This window comes from Hyposmocoma kahamanoa, unplaced genomic scaffold (genome assembly GCF_003589595.1).
Source record: "Hyposmocoma kahamanoa isolate Upper Pololo Valley unplaced genomic scaffold, ASM358959v1 102, whole genome shotgun sequence".
Classification (NCBI taxonomy): Eukaryota; Metazoa; Arthropoda; class Insecta; order Lepidoptera; family Cosmopterigidae; genus Hyposmocoma; species Hyposmocoma kahamanoa.
Window position 1 is genome coordinate 18,640,593 of NW_020653337.1, and position 6,000 is coordinate 18,646,592.

The following is a 6,000-nucleotide window of genomic DNA, read 5'->3' on the forward strand; positions in this document are numbered from 1 at the left end:
CGGCTACTTGACAGGTGGCTCGCGTCGCATCCTCGCATGCATCGACTAATTGTCGGTTGCACTCGCACTGACGGCGCAGAGGACGCGCTGAAAAATAGCTTTTATATATTAATGCCCACAAATAAGCGGTTGCAGACCGTGTGACATTAAAACTCTCTCATTATATAGCAACTGTTAGCCGAGTATAGACATTAGGGCTTTATTGCGCAGCTTTTTACTTTCAATCTACTTAGAGCTTAATAGTTTAAGTTATTTTTAAAATAGTCAATGAAGTTTTCCCGAAATCTGTTCGGTCAGTTGATGCTTAGATTTGTGCTGTGGGGGCTCCGCCCACCGAACGCTATTGGCCGTCGGTTATCGCGGGGCGGGGCGCTGCTTAGATGTAACTTAGAAGCCTTTCTAAATGAATTAGATTTTGTTTACTAAATTATTTATTTACATAGTTCACCATAATTTGGAAAAGTATTATTAATTGAAAAGGTGTAATATAATAAAGTGGTTATAACAATTGTAATATGAATCTTGTAATTTCACCGTTGGCGTTGGTTGCTTCCGAAAAATCGAACATATTAATGTGTTTTGTGTAAACGTATATAAATATGTTAAATGCTAAAAACACAAGTACTTCAGTAGAATGTGATAATGTACTTATTTACGACAATCTCAGCGAAATGTACCACAATGTGATTATGATAATACACGAGTGACGAGCTACCCGATGGGCTTGCTCAGCTAAAGAAATAGGAAATAAATTCATTGTTGAAAATTATACCTTATGTCATTTACGTAGCTTTGAAATAAGCAGTTTAAAATAGTGACAATGCTTTTCTGATTCCTCTCACATTTAATGGCTTCTTTAATTATTATAAGTACTTTTATTTACCTACTTACCTATGCAAATGAAATGTAAATGTCTTTGGTATTGTAAATCAGTGTTACCTGTGTTTGCAGTTACACATGGTGAATAAAGACGAGAAACTTAAATGTAGGTATGTAACGAACCGGCCAAAAAGGCCGTCCCGTTTTTGCTACTACCTAACTTTAAACGAAGAACTATTTTCTTTTAAAATTGTCTATGGTTATGTTAAAATAATATTATAAGATTTATTTTTTCCATCCTGTAAGATTACAAGCATCCGTTGCTTAATGATGGCTCTTAAATTCGAGTATCTACTGCGTTTAAATAGGTACGAGATTTTAAGATCTAATTATGTAATGATTGCATGCAATACTTTTTCTACGAGTAAATAAAATAATGAAACACAACCAATATTTAATGTATATTTTGTTAACAATCCTTGACAACAAACTCAAGCGAAAGCCAAACTAACGCCATAAAACAAAAAACAAAGAGAATAGAAGTGGCCAAGTACCGCTAATATTTTAACCAATCATCTATTTAAATAAAGGTTTATTGTCCGGCTGCAAGACCTTTAGGTCAATTTAACCAATCAGGTGGTAGTACAGCGTTTGATTAGCGTTACTTTTGATATTTTAATATGTTTTAATAAGCAAAAATACCACGTTCTCTTTTTGAAACTCGTTATGGTTGTGTGTACAAAACTATAACACTCATTATAGTTCTGTGTACAGAACTAATTATAATGAAATTTTCCAGTTCAGACTCAGAGAATTTTTATTCAGAACTAAAAAGGAAAAGCCTTTGTGATATGGTTTAAATAAGAAAATTATAGTATAGGCTTAGAATAATAACGCATAGAATGATAGTTTCATATCAAACGAACTGTCACAAGTGAGGCAAAAATCAAATTCATGTAGGCTAGTTTTAGTAGTAGGTTAATTTTCGGTTTTAGTGAATATTTATATAAAAATACAAGTTGAAACGCGTTACTTCCTTGTGGAATGTGATGTTAGTATCTATTTTATATTTGTCTGACGTATTTTTACACTCATTTACCGCACATTTCGTCATTTTTAGCTAAAATTCTTGAGCTGTTCGCGGTGCAAGTTGACCTTGAGCACTGAAGGCCCGCCCGCTCGTGTAGTCCCTTTTGGCGCGCTTCAATTTGCCTCACTTAGCGTGTGCGGACTAGGTTTCTATGCGTTATTATTCTAAGAGTATAGAATTAAAAAAATATTTTAGCGCGTATTTTAAAAGGCGGGTAAGTATTTAATTCATGAAAAACACCCATAGTTGGGGAATCGTAAAGATGTCGTATTTCATCATGACAATGCTAAATCACAACTTTACAAAACCGCCAAAAGTATTGCAGTTGGGTTGGAACGTGTTACCTCATCCACCATATATACCGGAATAGATTTTCACTGTTTTCGGTGTTGACAAAATTCTGTGAATGAAGATACCATCAAATAACATTTTACTGAGCTATAATTACCCGAAAGGTGACAAAACATTGCACATACGTTAATTGATTAAAGTTTGATATTTTTTTAAATGATTTTCATGTATAGTTTGATACCACAAGGGTTTTTGAACAACCGAAAAACTTACATAACACTACACCGTAGTTACCTACTATAAATGTTTTTGCTATATAACTTTTATTTTCATATTATTGGGAAGGTACTAAGATCTTTTAGCAGCAGTAGAGATCGAGTTTTTTTGCTGCGGTGCCTCTTTGCTTTTCTTGTGAAACTAGCCGTACGTAATTTGAATTTAAAATGTTATTTATTCAATTTAAATTATGAGCCAGTAGGTAGCGTTTGTTAGACTTTCTGCTAGATTCATTCGAAGACTGTGACTGTGAAGACGTGTGATTTTTGTCTACATATTTATATCTGTATCTGAAGAGCCAAACAGTCAATCAGTAATTTTTACAAGAGAGTATTTTAAACTGAAGTAAGCTCTTTAAATCAATCTTAGGTACAAATAAAATATGTTTAATAAAAAACAAACAACGATTGGACTTAATGACTTTTATCATTGCGTGATTTTTAACCGACTTTAAAAAGGAGGAGGTTCTCAATTCGACTATATTTTTTCGTATGTATGTTCCGCGATTACTGCGGCATTTTGATGATTCTTTTTTGTTGGAAAGATATTGACCTCTGTATTGGTCCCATTTAAATTTGAAGAAAATATTCCCCTAAGGGTGGCAAACTAGGAGATGAATCCGGTTTCAAACACTTTCCGGTAACCGATTTCAATGAAACTTGGCAAATAGATGTAGGTAATTCCATTCTCTTTTGAGGTCAGGTTTTTTTAAATAAAAAAGTTGTAATTATGAGCATTCTAAAGCAATAGTTGTAAAAGAAATTACCTAAATCTCAAAATATGGACTTACGGTCCTTTACCTCTTACTTGCAGATATCTTTATATGTAAACTTCGTTCTAATTATTCATACAAAGATCGAACACTCACAAAAATTCCTTCGATTCCGCCGGATTCGAAGCGTAGTTAGCATACCGTGCAAGACGCTGTACCAGCTAAGCCAAGGGAGGAACCAGCTGACCTCACGAATTTTTCAATGTGCTTGCGTCGTATTTTTGTATTTATGTGGTTTTTCGACGACGTTTTAGTCGTAGCGCCATCTATAAGAAATTTATGATATTTCGTCACCCACACTTCATTCTGATAAATGTGACATATAGTATTGTTACATATACCTACTCATCGAGCTGTAGCTACAGATCAACTGGTGTTGTAATTTAAATATATATTGTATACTACGTATACCAATATTTAGGATTTGTTTAATGATATTTTTCACTTGGTTAACCTATTGTAAAGCAATCTCGGGATATTCAATTAAGCGGATAATCTGCTTTGGTTACAACGTGTTCTGTTACGCGCGGGAATGTGTATGGTTTCAGGGGGAAGTGCTTCAGCACTGCGCTGTGAGGGGTGCTTGCTTATTGCACTATTCATTTGATACATAGATTTGTACAGTGCAGGAAGAATAGTATACGATATTCACGTATTTTTGAGGCGATAAGGTTCACGTTGGGTGCAAATAAAGCGTGGGCAGTAAAGGTAAGTAACTAAATAACGGCGAGCGCGTGTCGTGCGATGCACGCGGCGCGGGGAGAGCGGCGGCGGGTGCGCGCGCGTCACGGCCCGTTAGCGCGGATCCTCGGCGCGTGCACATGTCGCCTCGGCACGCGCCCGCGCCACTTTTTATTCACCTTTTTCTGTTCCATGTTTTTGTTTTCTCCCTTTGTTCAAATTTCGAATTAAAGCCTCTTTTTCGGCCTCAGGGGAATTAATGAAACCAGATTGCAGATATCGCGGTCGTATTTGTGATTCATTTTTTGTAACGCAAAAAAAAGGGAGTGAGTTTGGGAAGTTAACGGTCAAGTAGAGGGAAGGTTTTGTTGCATTTTATTACAGCATGTGGGCGACAAGAATCTGGGCTTAATCAACAACAAGTTTATACATAAGCCGATTAAATCTTGATGCGTCTGGCAGTTGTCCTTATAAAAGACATGCAAAAACCTAAAAGCCGTTCATAAAGCAAGTTCTTGATAGATAAGTGAATCAAAATAAAACGCTTGCGGGCTTGTTTCAGCTGCGTGCAGAACCGGTACTCGTCAGGCGGGGCGGCGGCGGCGCGGGAGCAGGCGGCAGCCGCTGCTCGCCATTCCTTGCAGTCAACTTTTATTAATTGGGCAGATGAGAACCACGGCTTCCATGATGAATGCTTCACCCTTATAAGGGCAACAGTTCGCGAAAACCTTTTATAGGTTCTCAATTAAAAGTGTCTATTATAGTTAATAGGGCGATCGAACAATGTTTCGTTTTATAGAAACAGGAATATTTGCTTTAAGTACGGGATAAAAAACGGGCAATATAACGGAAAGAACGATTAAGCGATGTAAAATATAGCGTGGGGGTGCGGGTGGCAGGTGGCTGCGGCTAGAGATGTAGTGGATGTTCTGTGCCGCAATGTCGATTCTCTCAGTCGATTTATTTTATTTATTTATTCTGAAATAAATGCAAAAAGAAAAACTTAAATCTAGGCTGTTTACGGTATAACAAAAACCAGCGTTAGTTTAACCACATAAATTACACGTTAAAAACAAACAAACAAACTAAAAATTTTAATAATAAAGAAGAAAACAAACGCAAAATAAATACTTTAATGCGACTCATTTAAACTTCTATTATATAACTAAATAGTTACTATTAAAAAAATAGAAATAGAACACGTGTGTAGCTATCAAACTCATTGTTGCTGCTGGCTTCACAGTGGTGGCTGGGTTCATATTCCAGTCTTATTCGATTCATTTACTCGAAGTTTTTTTTTCTTTTTAACTTATATTTAGACAATAAGTTAAAATATATTGGTACAATAAAAGCTTAAATACTAGAAACTAAAACTAGAATTAAATTATATGAATAATATGGGGTCCGCGCGGCAAAGTGCCCAAGATGCTGGCAGCGTTACCCCTTTGTTTTGCTATTCTGATACGTTGGGCAGTCTATTAATTTTTTCGATAAAATTTTGTACAGATGAAGGGCACCATTTAAACCCACGGGCCATTTAAAAATATTTTGTATTTAATTTAAACGATTGATTCATATTCCTTTATATGTTATTACGTTTATGTAGGTTAAATCCGGACATTTTTTCGTGGTTTTTGGACTAAGTTCAAAATTTAGGTCAAAGATTGATTCACAATTAATAGATTATACAGTTGCCTTACGACCTAAAAGCCGTGGTAGCTTAATGGTTTGACCTACCGCACCTCAAGCAAAGGCCGTGGGTACGAAACCGTGAGTACGAATTTCGCACCTCTGAGTTTTTCGGTTTTATGTGCGAAATTTAGTTTCAAATTTACTACGAGCTGAAGGAAAACATCGTGATGAAGACTTGCACGTCGAAGAAGGTTCACAACCCTCAAAAAACGTGTGACATCCCCAACCCGCACGGAGGCGGACTGACCTAAAACCTTCGCCTGAGAGGATACCCGTGCCCAGCTTTGTGATGTATAAATGGGTTGATGATGATGATGTCTTAACAATGAAGACATCAATTTCACTTCAACTAAACATTTACATAATACTTCCATGTTGC